Source organism: Mustela erminea, chromosome 10 (assembly GCF_009829155.1).
Source record: "Mustela erminea isolate mMusErm1 chromosome 10, mMusErm1.Pri, whole genome shotgun sequence".
In the NCBI taxonomy this organism is placed as follows: domain Eukaryota; kingdom Metazoa; phylum Chordata; class Mammalia; order Carnivora; family Mustelidae; genus Mustela; species Mustela erminea.
Window position 1 is genome coordinate 29,808,330 of NC_045623.1, and position 14,514 is coordinate 29,822,843.

The window sequence follows — 14,514 nt, forward strand, 5'->3', positions numbered from 1 at the left end:
TTTTTGCACACGCTGTGAAGCATTTTCCTAATTTCATTCTCATTTCATTTATCTAATTTGCATGTAAGATCTCCAGTTATCTCAGAACTATTTTGAACCTATTATATTTTTTAAATGAAATTTAAATACAAAACAAACGATCAACTTAGTCTTTTTTCCTTTGCGGTGTCAGAATTCTGGAGTCTGATAAATCACAAAGGCATTGTAGAGGCGCCTCCATTTATCAGTCCTCTGTCTGCACTAGCTGTGACTGAAGTGTCATTGTGTCAGCCTACACAGTTCTGTCCACACCAGGATATCTTGGATGAGGCTAGGATCTTCTGACCTAGCATCCAGCTGGACCTGGTACATGCTGCAGCTAAAGAACCCTGTCTCCTCCGGTCTCTGGCAGCATGTTTTTATTCTCCTCAAACTTCAGTCTCAGTTTAGACTTTCACAGTCAAAAGTCATGCAGCTCTCTTGCTAAGCCCAACTGGGTCACTGAAGCATAGAACTTGCTCCCTGAATAGAAGAAGGGAATGGAGAAACTAGAGAAAGAAAACAAAAACTGACATCTCAAGAAATTATCCTGCTATACATGTATTGGGAATCTACAAGAAAATATGGGGGAATTCCTCTATAACCTAGGTATCAATAAAGGCTTTCTAACTATGACTAAATATCCAGATGCAATAAATGAAAAAAAAAAAAAGAAAAATATAAGTAATAGAAGTCTTTAAGCTTTGATATGTCAAAAAACAGTGTGAGACTGACGTGCTTCCTACTGTGCTAAGTGTAAGGACCTATTTAGAAACTGTCCCTGCTCCCCTTCCCCCAGGGGATTTACTTGGAGACAAGTCCCAGAAACCAGCTTCAGGTAACAAAGGCCAGATACAAAGGTGGTTCAGGCCAGGTGGAGACATCTAGATCAGTGTGGGGATGCATACTGTGTCTACTGGTTACTAAGGAGTATGGGCCCTGCCCTTTGGGAACCTTTTGGGCACCAGTCCCAATCAAGGTGTAATAGGCTGGCTCAAATGTCTACTAGGGTAAACTAACTCAGTTGGTCACCTAGCATCACTGTGGAGTTTCCTGTGTGTGTTACAATCTCATTGGTAACCTGTGCATGGCCAGGCCCGACCGCATGGCCTTTGCCCTTGAAAGCTAGTCTGTGAAACAGAAGGGTCGCCCTCTCTTGTAAGAGGTGCAGCCCCGAACGTTCGGTTAGATTCTTGATGCTTGGCGCGAAATAAAGCTTTGCTTGACCTTCATTTTGTATCAGTCTCGCTCCTTTAGTCACAGACCCATTACTGGGGCATAACATATGGGAGCTCTGTCCGGGATTAAATGACGAGAACTGAGCCAGCATCAGAATTTCTGGGAAAAGCCTCAAGGTAAGATCTCGCAGATTTTACTATGTGGGATCCGCCGATCTCCAGGTGCTCTGTGAGATCAGGTGGTCTGTCTGGGTGGAGCTCCAGGTTCTGTCTGGGTAGAGCCCACCAGGGTGAAGCTGGACGAGGCCATGCTCCCCAGGGCTGGAGAGGATGCGGGGACACCCCTTCCCTCCACTGGTAGATCGCCAGGGGGTTCCAGTCCCCCTAGGCAGCCAGGGGGTTCGAGTCCCTCCAGGTGGTCACCGGGGGTTTGAGTCCCCCTAGGCGGCCAGGGGGTTTGAGTCCCCCGGACGGCCAGATCATCAAAAAGTCCCCACCGGTGGCAGGCTCTGGGTAAGAACTGCTGGGCCTGCGGCTGTCCTGGTCTTGTCTTTTTGTTGTCTGCTGTGCTGTTTGTTGTGTTTGAAGGAATGGGGCTAGCAGAGTAAGGGAACTCTGACTCTTAATGGCTATAACTGGAGCCAACTGGGGTTAGTCTAACTCGAGACAGAGACTTTAAGGAATATTCCCAAGCAGCTGCCAAAAGAACTTTGTTTCGGGGACATTCCTTGCCCTCTCTGGCCCGACGGAGACTGCCTAGCCCCTCCCCCTTGCTGGAGGGAAAGCAGAGCATGTGCTCCTCTCTTGGAGCCAATGAGCCCTAGAACTGGGAACCCTTTCTCTGTGTTCTGGTGGCACTTTGTTCTGTTTGTTCTTCACTGTCAGGAAACAAGAAGAGTGCCCCCTGGACCTAACACCCCCCACTCCGGATCTTCCCACCCGGGTCTCAGGTAAACATTCAAAGTGGAGTGGGCCCAGGTGGAACGTAAATCAGTATTTGAACTAAGTTAAGTTTGTTGGATTAATTAGGATAAATATGTCTTTTGAGTTAACAGTAGTAAATGTGAAACTTCAGAGTTTTTACTTAAGGTCAAAAAAATCTGTGTTGAAATCTGTTAGCAAAGAGATGACTAGAACTGATGGCTAATTGTCTGTCTCAGAGTTTTAATGGGTAATTGTTAAAGTAGCTTTCAAAGTCTTTGCTAACCTGAAACTTCAACCAAATGGGATAAAATGCTAGAGACATGGTTGCTGGAACTAGGTTAGTGCTTTTTGAAATCTGTTGGTAAACATGTTTTGTGCTTAACTGATTGAAAAAATTTGCCATCTAAAGAATTCTGTTATAACAGTTCACAATTGGTTTAGATTTAATCTTCAGTAGAGGTTAAGGTATTTCTAAGAGTACAAAATTCTGCTAAGTGTAATTAAGGCTGATGGAAATAAGGGAAACAACTCTGTAGAAAAGTAGGAAATACTGAAATGTAAATGGTTTTCTCTTTGTCTGCCCAGAGTTGTAAAAGAAATCTCTTTGACTCATAAGGCTTCCTTGATATGCTAAGTTACCCACAGAGTACTGCTAAACCAATGATAAACCTTGGGTTACATTTTGTAGCTATTCTAGAGGCTCTATACAGTTCCTAGAGTTTAATGTTTTGATAAGGGTCATCACTAGATTTTTAACCATATCTATTCTGAGTTTTTGTCATTTGTAATTGTTTTAATTTTCTTGTAAGATGAATTCCACCTTAAAGGAAATTCATATGGGAAGACTTTGATATGTTAAAATCCTGGGAACTGAAATGGGTAAAGATTTACAGAAGTAAGGGCTACATTCAGACTAAACCAGAATTAGTAACATGGGACTAGATGAACTGAAAGGTTGTAATGTTGTGTCTCTTAATGTTTTAAACATTACTGATTCTGTAATGTTTGCTCTAGACTAGGGAAACCTTTTCTTAAGTTACCTGTAACTTAAGAGATGTAAAGATGTTCATTTGTAAACGAATCAAGGCATTCAACTTTTCTCCCTATCTGAACCCTCTGAAACCAAAAGGGCTCAGTAAGTATTCTTCCTTGGCAGTCAGTCATTTGCATAAGTTCAATAAGAATCTGTTCTCCTTGTAACAGGATGGCATTGGACACTGGTTATTTTACCAAGGCTTTGACGGGAATGTCATATTTGAAAAGACTCAGATATGACCAGACAGCTTAAAGGAACTAAGGTTGACTTTACAAAACCTGGAGCCGTAAAGCCCTTTGGGACTGTTGGCCTGATACCTTGCTTAGAGAGTTCCCAGCAGCCTCACCAGGTGAGTAAAGAATGTCACTCCCTGGTAGGAGCAGGAGCCTCAAGATACTTTGGGTACCTCAGGGGGAGGAATTTGCCCAAGTCGACAGGTATTGCAGGCATGTCTGATGGCAAGTACGTGGCTTGGCTTTTGGCCCGGAGAGGCTACTAAAAGTTCAACCTAGAGATTCCTTATAAAAAGTTCCAGCAAAGCATATTCTAAAAGATCTATATGATTACTCACTGTTCTTGCTGAGCTTATGTAAGTAATTAGGCCAAGTTTGTTAAAACTGGACTTGTTTTTCAAACGAGTTAGTCCTGATTTGGCTATCTCTGGAAATGAGGGTGATTTTAGAGAGAAAAATTATGTTTTAATAACATGGCTTTATGGGTGTTAAATTCTAGATTAGATTGTTATTAAATGTTTGTTTACCTAAGCTAGACAACTTAAGGTAAACTTCAGAGAAGTTGCACGATAAATCGTGTAAACGATCTTGCTTTTGCCAGTCAGTCAGCCCCAGATATAAGGAGGAAACTTCAGAAAATTGAAGGATTTGAAAGGAAGACTCTGACTGAGTTAGTGGGAATAGTAGAAATAGCCGCTGAGGACTATGGGTCTTGCTTGCAGGAGACGATAGCTCTCTTACAGACTCTGCAGGAAAAGGGTTTCAGGTGTCAGCAATGAAAACACAGCTTTGTAAGAGCCACGCCACTTACTTAGGCTTTGGTCTCCATGAGGGAGTTTCTTGGGACGTTGGGCTACTGCAGGCTGTGGATACCGTGGTTCACGGAGATGGCGTGACCTCTTTATGAACTGACTAAGGGAGGACTCACTATGGTAGAGTGGACAGCTGAGGCAGAAGGAGCATTTTGGGAATTACAAACAGGCTTACTGAGTGCCCCAGCATTGGTCATCCCAGACATTACCAAGCCCTTCCACTTGTATGTGGATGGAAAGACAGGGGTGATGGAAGGAGTTTTGACTCGGACTCTGGGGCCTTGGCAAAGACCAATAGCCTATCTTAGCAAGAAACTAGATCCAGCAGCAGCTGGCTTCCTCCTTGCCTCCACATAATTGCTGCCACGGCCTTCCTGGTCAAGGATGCAAGTATATTTACAGAAGTGGACTAAATTAGACTGTAAAAGAGATTGGGCTAAGACTAGAAGAAAATTAGTAAGCCAAATACATCAGGGCACTCGTTTGGGGACACGCAAGTTTAAAGAGCTTATGGGCAACCAATTTTAGGTTTCTAAATTAGGGCATAAGTCTCAAGATGTGGTTAATAGATGTGTTCAATGTCAGACAGTAAATGCAGAAAGAACTAGAATGGGAAGGGGAAAAAGAGAAAGAGGTTGCTATAGCAGAAATGACTGCTCAGTCTGTGCTCCAGTCACTGCAGGCATTACAGTCTGTCTTAAAAGAGCCCATACAGGGATCTGAACTGCCCACACTGGGACCAAATCGGAGGTGGAGCCACATCTTCGCCAACCCAGGGACTTAGTTTGGATGCGCTGCTGCCAAATGGGAGGCTTGGAGCCTTGCTGGAAGGGACTGTTTACTGTCATCCTGACCACCTCCATAGCAATAAAAGTAGACGGCATCAGGGCCTGGATTCATGCAGGTCACGTCAAACAAGCCGAGGACTAGAACACCCCCCCAGAGGTGGATGCCGCTACCAATGGACCCCACCAATTGTGGACTAAAACTAAGACTCAAAAAACAATGAGTTCATTAAATTCATTTTTGGCCCTGTTGTTAAGATATAGACGGGAGGTATAAGCAATTGTGAATAAAAAAGGAGGGGCTTAACTAACTTACTGTTTCTGACAAAAGGAGGAGGGGGGCTCTGCATAACCTTAGGAGAGAAATACTGTCTCTGGGTAAATCACACTGGAGTCATCAAAACAGTCTAGCAGCTGTTAAAAGGAGGATATAGAACTGGCTAAAAAGTCAAAGATTTGACTAGTCTCCAAAGAAAAGGGGGGAATGTAAGGACCTATTTAGAAACTGTCCCTGCTCCCCTTCCCCCCAGGGGATTTACTTGGAGACAAGTCCCAAGTTTGACTCATTCTTTTGTATTCACACTCTATTTATTATTTATCTAGAAATAACATTGCTTTTTAAAGGTATTAAAAATTGTCACTTTTTCCATAACAGCCTTTAACTAGAAAACTCAGGGGTCATCAGCAGAAGACTGAGTAAACAGCTTGTGGCATAGCCACATGATGTGACTTGTTCAACAGCAAAAAGGAAGAACTGCTGAAAAGCACAGTAACATGGATGAACCTCAGAAACACTGAGTGAAAGAACATTCACACATGCACAAAACATTCTACTTGATTCAATGAATATGAAGTGCAAGAGCAGGGAAAATAAATTTATGATAGATGTCAGAAGGTGGTTGCATTTGGAGATGGGGTAAAATTGATGGGGAGATAGTGTGTGGGAACTTTCTAGATGATGAAAATGTTCTATATTTTGCTTGGGTGGTAGTCTCACAGATATTTACAAATGTCCTAACTCATCAAACTGAATATTTTAGACCTGTGCCTTTTATGTTGCATAAATTGTAACTCTAATTAAACGAATGAATGAAAAACAAACAATCTAAGTATTTCCAGGGAGATACCTAAAGGTAAATTCAGGTTGAACAAGAGGTTGTATCCACTTAAACATCAGCAGAATTTGTTTCAGAGTTAGGACTATTGTGTCCTGAGAAAGACCTGGAGTATCTAAAAATATGAAAGGGAAATCATGATAAATAATATGAAAGGCTCTAAAGAAGACCTACAAGACCCATTTGAAACTGTGCAAGAAAAACCATTTTTCTTAACCTTCCCTCAAATAACCTTTAGAATATTTAAGAATGCTCTGTAGGATGTACACTTAATTTCAAACATAACTAACCAGTTTGTAATCCATAAAAATACCAATATTTCTACACTTAAAAGGAGTTCTGGATTTTGCTGCTTGGGGTTTTTGTTTCCTATGTGTAAGGAGTGGCACCTCTCCGTAGACTTGGGGCCTGTTTGGGCACCATCCTGCACCAGACATATGGTCCTGGTCTGCGACCACTGGGCAACAACCAGGGCTGCAATTCTATGGTAGTGGGTTCCTCCCTGTCCAGCATCTCTCTTTAACAGCACCTTACGGAGCTCACTTTCTTCAAGCAATAAAAGGGTTCATTCAGAAAAACTAACTTACATGACAGAAATAATCTAAGTTTAAATATTGATGCCATATTCCAAGTACGGGTCCTGGAGTCAGAGTGTAATTTTAGAGCAGCTGCTATCTTCTCTAGATGCTGGTGAAATCATCAGCCAGGTAGGACTAGGGTGACATCCTTTGCTTGTCCTGTGGCCGCTCTCCATCTTTGGTCAGGCCGGTTCTGCTCCTTGGCCCCCTTTTGCTGCAGAGCGCCACACTGGTCTGTTGTGTATGTGTATGTAGGCATGTGTGTGTGGGTGGGTGGGGGGGCTTCTTGTTTTCACAACTACACATATTCCAGAGTTTCTCATTCTCTTCAGCTCCTCAAAGTCCAATTTCAAGGACACAGTTTTTTATCAATTATTCTTTTATTGTTCTAGAATCTGTACTTTGAATTGCTACAGCTCAAATCTTTGCAAAACAGGGACTTCTACAAGAAAAATCTTTGCAGATGCCTGCTGTCCGTGAGCTTCTGTACAAGTCCCCATTAAATTCCTGTGGTGGCCAGGGTAGAAAGGCTTGTTGTTGTTGTTGTTTTAATAGTCTTCCAAAGCATAACTAGAAAATAAAAATTGTCTGGATTAAGACCTTCTCCCAACACATAAGTGCCCCTTTATCTACAGCAGCAGCAGTGAGGGACAAAGCCACTTACTTACTACGTCTTGGGTGTTTTACAAGTTATCCAGTTCACACTCACCGTATTTGGGTGGCAGGTGGATCTGAACCTTTGAAAAAACAACCGAATGTGGAAAGAACAATGGGCTGGGAGTCTTGAGTCTTGAGTTCCACCTCTTGAGTCTTGAGTCTTGAGTCTAAATAACTGCATGATCTTAGTCTCTGATTCTCCACTTTCTCATATGTGAAATAAAGGGTTTCATACTGGTTACTTCTGAGAATGGGGGTTGGAACTATTAACTACTAGGAGAGACTTCCAGATTTAAAGATCCAAGACTGTGTCAGACAAATACATACCAACTGAGATTAAAAAACAAAACAAAACACAGAAGCAGACAAGCTCTTACATCTACACACATGCAAACTACTGAGGGAGAATGGAAGCCCTTCCTTGCAGAAAAATTCCAAAATTCCAAATAATATATGCAGAAGGAATGAGGGCAAGAGAAAAATTACCATTTGACCATCACAGTAATAATTATTGTGGGCAAGATTTGGGGATGAAACTTTAAAGAGGAACAAAAGAGTTGCATAGTCTCAAATTATCTCCCCCCAAATATTTGTTAAATGTTTTGGTGGTTTTTAGCATATGTTCACAAATGTTTTGATAATCCTACCTCTAGAAGGAGTCGTTTATTTTCCCAGCTAATAGATTTAGTAAATGACTTCTAATGGATAGAGTATGGAAAGAGGAGAAAAAACCAAAAGCCTACTAATATCACAGTAGAGAAACCTGGCAGACAGATATCACCTTAACCAAGTAATCAAGTAAAGTAATCAAAGTTTACAGCAGCAGGAGTAAGACGATTAGGACATGTTGATACTGTGTGTCCCTGATATGATACAATGAGAAAGGCATTCATCTCTGTGATATTCTAAAACATTGGCAACCACAGTCTGATCATTAGAAACATCAGACAAAACCAAATTGAGGGACATTATACAAAATATCCAGCTAGTGCTCCTTGAAAGTGTCAAGTGCATGAAAATCAAGGCAAGTTTGTCCCAGTTGGAGGAGACAAAAGAGATATGGTGACTAAATGCAACATAGGGCCCTACTGAAGCCTACTTACTGGAGCAGAAAAAAGCATGCGTGGGAAATGCTTGCAATTCCCATGAAGGCTGAAGTTTAGTTAATAGTGCTGTGCCAATGTTAATTTCTCAGGTTTGATGAAGGGACCTGCTCACATGCAATGTAACAATATTAAGGGAAGCTGCGTGAAAGCTGTCAGGGTGAATCTCACTTAATAGCACTTCACTGAGGCTGTGTTCTTTACAGATTGAAGGCTTGTGGTAACACTGTGTTGAGCAAATCTGCTGGCGGCATTTTCCCAGCAGCATTTGTTCACTCCTGGTCTCTGTGTCACATTCTGGTGATTCTCACTCTACTTCAAACTTTTCATCACTATTCTGTTTGTCATGGTGATCTGTGATCAGTGATCTTTGATGTTACTCTGGTGCTCCATTTTGGGGGTACCACAAACTGTGTCTGATTAAGATAGCAAATGTAATTGAGAATGTTGTGTGTGTTCTGATGGCTCCACTGATGCGCCAGTCTCCCATGTCTCTCCCTCCCCTCGGGGCTCACCATTCTCTGAGACACAATAACACTGAAATTAGGCCAGTTCATAGACCCTACAATGGTCTCTAAGTGTTCAAGGGAAGGGAAAAGTCGCACACCTCTCTCTTTAAACCAAAAGCTAGAAATGACTAAGCTTATTGTAGAAACCATGTCGAAAGCTGAGACAGGCTAAAGTCTAGACCTCTTGAGCCAGTCAGCCAAGTTGTGGATGCCAAGGGAAAGTTCTTGAGGGAAGTTGAAAGTTCTACTCCAGTGAACAAGTGAATGATAAGAAAGCAAAACAGGCTAATTACTGATACGAAGAGAGTTTCAGCAGTCTGTGTAGAAGATCAAACCAACTGCAATATTCCCTTAAGCCAGAGAATAATCCAGAGCAAGTCCCTAACTCTCTTCAATTCTGAGAAGGCTGAATGAGGTGAGGAAGCTGCAGGAGCTAAGAGAGGTTGGATCGTGAAGTTTAAGGAAAAAAGCCATCTCCATAAAATAAAAGTGCAAGCTGCAGCAAGGTATCCAGAAGATGTAGCTTAGATAAGTCATGAAGGTGGCTACACTAAACCACAGATTTTCAACCTACATGAAACTATTGGAAGAAGATGCCACGTACGACTTTCATTGATAGAGAGGAGATGCCAAGGACTTGTTTCAAAGCTGCAAAGGACAGGCTGATGGAGCTGGTGACTTGAAGTTGAAGCCACTGCTCACTTAACCATTCTGAAAACCCAGGACCCTTAAGAATTATGCTAGGGCGCCTGGGTGGCTCAGTGGGTTAAGCCGCTGCCTTCCACTCAGGTCATGATCTCAGGGTCCTGGGATCGAGTCCCGCATCGGGCTCTCTGCTCAGCAGGGAGCCTGCTTCCTCCTCTCTCTCTCTCTCTGCCTGCCTCTCTGCCTACTTGTGATCTCTCTCTGTCAAATAAATAAATAAAATCTTTAAAAAAAAAAAAAAGAATTATGCTAAACTCTGCCTGTGCTTTATAAATGGAACAACAAAGCCTCTGTTTACAACATGGTTTACCCAATATTTTAAGTCTGCTGTTGAGAACTACCGCCCAAAAATAAAAAAATCCATTTAAAATATTGCTGCTCATTGACAACTCACCTGTCACCCAAGAGGTCTGATGGGGATGGACAACAAGATTAATGTCATTAATGTCTGCTAATACAACATTCATTCTATAGCCTGTGGTTCAAGGAGCAATTTCGACTTTCAAGTCTTACTATGTAAGAAATACATTTCAAAAAGCTATAGTTGCCATGGATAGTGATTCCTCTGATGGACCTGGGCAAAGTCCATTGAATACTTTCTGGAAAGGATTCACCATTCTACATGCCATTAAGAACATTCATGATCCATGGGAAGAGGTCACAATATCAACGTGAACAGGAGTCTGGAAGAAGTTGATCCCAGCCCTCATGGATGACCTGGTGGGCTCCGGACTCCAGTGGAGACAGGAACAGCAGATGTGGTGGAAACAGGGAGAGGACTAGAAGCAGCAAGGGAGTCTGAACATGTGAGTGGATGGTTGCAATCTACTGATCGAACTTTCACGGCCGAGGGGCTGCTTCTTACGGATGAGCAAAGAGAGTGGTTTCCTGAGCTGGACTCTACTCCCAGTGAAGATGCTGTGAAGATGGTTGAAATGACAACAGAGGATTTAGAGTATGACACACACTTAGCAGCAGCAGGGTTTGAGAGGACGGACTCCAATTTTAAAAGAAGTTCTATTTTGGGTAAAGCGTTATCAAACAGCATCACATGCTACGGAAGAGTCAAATGGTGCTGTAAACTTCATTGCTGTCTTATTTTAAGAAATTGCCAGAGCCCACCTACCATTCAGCAGCCACCACCCTCATCAGTCAGCAGCCACTAATATCGAGGGAAGACCCTCCACCCGCAAAAATATTACAACTTGCTGGTGGCTCAGATGACTTATTGGGATTTTTCAGCAATAGAGTATATTTAAATTAAGGTATGTACATTCTTTTTATAGACATAATGGCATTGCACACTTAACAAACTGCAGTGTTTTATAAACCTAACTTGAATATGCACTGGAAACCAAAACATTCATTTGACTTGCTTTACTGTGATATCTGCTTTATTGCAGTGGGTCTGGAACCAAACCAGCAGGATCTCCAAGAAATATCTCTACAAGAATTCTATGTACTATCTTTGTAACTTATCCCTGTGCTATCTATGTAATTTATCTTTGTACTATCTTTGAAACATCCATAAATATAAATTGCTCCCCCCCAAAAGTTTAGAAAAATGTTAAGTTAAATTGCATTCAGTGTCGCAATTAAAAATATGTGTGCCTAATCAGGAGCTCTACTGTTACATCCAGAGATCAAGAAAGAAACTAGCATAAATAAATAAATACTAAAAAAAAAAAATTAAAGAATTATAGACCATTACACTCTCTTTTCTTGAAATACTGGCCAAGAACATCTTGACCCTACCAACAAAGCCTGGGCACATACCTTGCACATCATGTAGCCTAGAACTCATTATTTTGTCATTAGTTTGCTTTTCATATCTCTAAAAGAACCTCAGGAGATCATCTAGTCCCAGGCTGGGGAACCATTTCATTCCCATCCAGGCCCATACACCCATAGAAAACATTAGCATTAGTACAAAGCAACTTAATGCCATTTCAGTTGTTAGGGTTTTTTTTTTTTTTTCCCCCAGATATAGAAATGTGTGATGTTATGTTTGTGTGACTTTTAAATTAAGAAGAGTTTACATAAAATTGTTCCATACATATGGGGAGAACCACACAAAAACCTATATCCATATTAGGAACCATTTAAGGCCTAAGAAGGAATGGAGAGGAGAAGAATGGTGAGGAGGAGCTGCCTGATATCCCCAGGGGCGTGGACTTCACGGCCAAACCTGTCATGGGATCCTACAGCCCAGCACTGGATGAGGTGTTTGTGGGAAGCAGCCCTGAGAGTAACTGCAGTCAGTGTCCTGGTGGAGGATGAGTCGCAAAGTTTGGGATCTAGATTTTGCTGTCAGGTCTGAGTGGAAAAACTGAATAACAACTAGAGCTTCCATTTACAGTGGCCTATCCCATTCTGTTCCCACACTAGCCTTGTGAGGGAGATTTTGTTATTAGCCTCTGCTTTTAGCCAGGGGAAGTGAAGCTAAGGGACAGAAAGGAACTTGCCTCAGGTCTCACTGCTGGTGACCGGGGAAGCCAGAACTGGGGGACTTAGGTTCATAGGGCTTCAGAGTTCTGAGCCACCACACAAAATGAATGAAATCTGAGCAGACATAGGAACCACAAAGAGAAAGAAGAGGCAGGAATGACGTGGGAAAGTTTAGCATTTGCCTCAAGTACCCGAGATTCACTTTTAATGGTTTACAGACCCAACATTGGAGCAAACAAGGAAATAGCAGTGGAGACAGAGACAGAAAAGTGTCCCTTTACCACCCTGCCCCCTACCGCCACACACACACAGAGTAAAATATTAGACTCATGGAGGAAATGGAATTGGAGCCACCGCATGTAACCATTCCCAGCTATGTCTCTTCTGGATTCTTCCAGGGTCAGTCTTCCATCTGGCTCTGTCCTGTGCAGGCCTGCAGCTCGGCAGAGTCAAGGCTTGTGGGTTAGTTATGGGGAGGCCTTTCACCAAGATGGGGTGGTGTCTGGAAATGGTCCAGTGCTCTCACAACTGGCCACTAATGATCTTGGGACACATTCAGATACAACCGTCTCCCTGAAAGGTCTTTCCCTACTCTCCGGTCTAGGGAGGGCCCCAGCGTGCACTTGGATATTGTCACAGAGTTCTCCATGGCATGTTTTCTGTATTATTAATGAATGAACAATTTGAATGAGTATATCTGACTTCTGCCTTCCTCATTTCTACCTAAGCTCCATAAAGACAAGGATTTTCTTCCCTACTTTTTAAACATCATACCTCCAGTTTTCAAGATGATACACGACCCAAAATAATGCTCGATATTTATGGAATGACAATGTGTTGCAGGAGCATTGGGCTGCTTCCTGTCTATCTAACCCTCCTAGAAGAGGCTTGTCTCCTCGAACTTCTAGGCTATTACCAGATAGAATTAGTATTCCCTACCCCCACCCTGAAGACCAGCTTGGTAGCCTGTTAACCACCACCTCACCTCCTTTTTACTTAAGTCCCTTCTCTGGATCCTATGTCCCTCTAAAGATGGGCCACAGTTTGCTGATCAGGACTGTGACCTTTATAATTAGATCCTGATGATAAAGACAACTCAGCTCAGAAGCTCCTGGTTTGTCATTCTGTTCTTGCTACCCTAGTATCCAATTCTTTCTTGGCCCCATTTTCACCTGCAAACCATTTTCTTCCAGGGAGCTCCAATTGTCTAATCATCAAAGCACACAAGTTAATGAATCACATAGACGTTAAGGGGCCAGAGGGCCATACTGTGCTGGGTATTTTCCAGGTTAGACAGTGGCAACAGTGTTTTACACTAATTGACTATCTCTCTTCTTTTTAAAAGATCCACAGTGGAGGGGAGCCTGGGTGGCTCAGTGGGTTAAGCCTCTGCCTTCCGCTCAGGTCATGATCTAAGGGTCCTGGGATCGAGCCCCACATTGGGCTCTCTGCTCAGCAGGGAGCCTGCTTCCTCCTCTCTTTCTCTCTCTCTGCCTGCCTCTCTACCTACTTGTGATCTCTGTCTGTCAAATAAATAAATAAAATCTTAAAAAAAAATAAAAGATCCACAGTGGAGAGCACTGGTGGTGGTTAATGTCTTAGGTTTCAGGTGTGGAAATGACTTAATTGATAACACCTGGGGAGGCTATACCAGCTGATGGGACTTTGGGTGTGTAACCTCTTTGCTGGGAAAAGAATTTTTCACCTGGAAGGAAAAAAAAGAGGAATCATAGTGGACACTGAGGGGAAAAAGGAGGGAGGGTTGACTGGGAACAGAGCCTTCGTTTGCTCTTTCAGACCCATTCACCATCTTTTCACACTCTGCGCTGTGCCCTCAGATCCCAACTTTTATCCACAGCATTAACCAGGTTTCCAGCTGGGTTTGGCCAATGGGAAGGACTGGCAGGAGACTGGAAAATGGGAGGGCAGAGAAACACTGTTGGGTTGATTCCCTTGATCACCTCCTGGCGAGGTGACAGCTCATGCATTCGGACACCAAAGGCCACAGCTCTCTCCCCCTACTGTGCTCTCACTGGTTTCAGCCATCCCTTCCTCTTCTTGCCCTCTCCAGTACAGAGACAGTAGGTGTCCTCCTGTAGCCAGCCCTGTGGTGTGCCTCTAGCTTTTACAGTTTCCCTATATCTTGTCACACCGTTGTTCCTAGTAATCTCATTAAACTTTCTTTAACCACCTTTTCGAGGTTTCTGCTCTTTCTGTTCTGCCTCCTCCTTACGCAAAGACTCAGGCTGATGCAACTTCCACCGCCTGGTACTTTCCACATCACGCCGGAGGAAAGAAGCCCAGTAAATTTTCAGTGTTCCGGCTTCCTTGCAACAGACACACGCCATTCCTGCTCCTATCCCATTAGGTAAAGTTACGGTTGACTTCAAGAGGGTGGAGAAATAGAATTCTA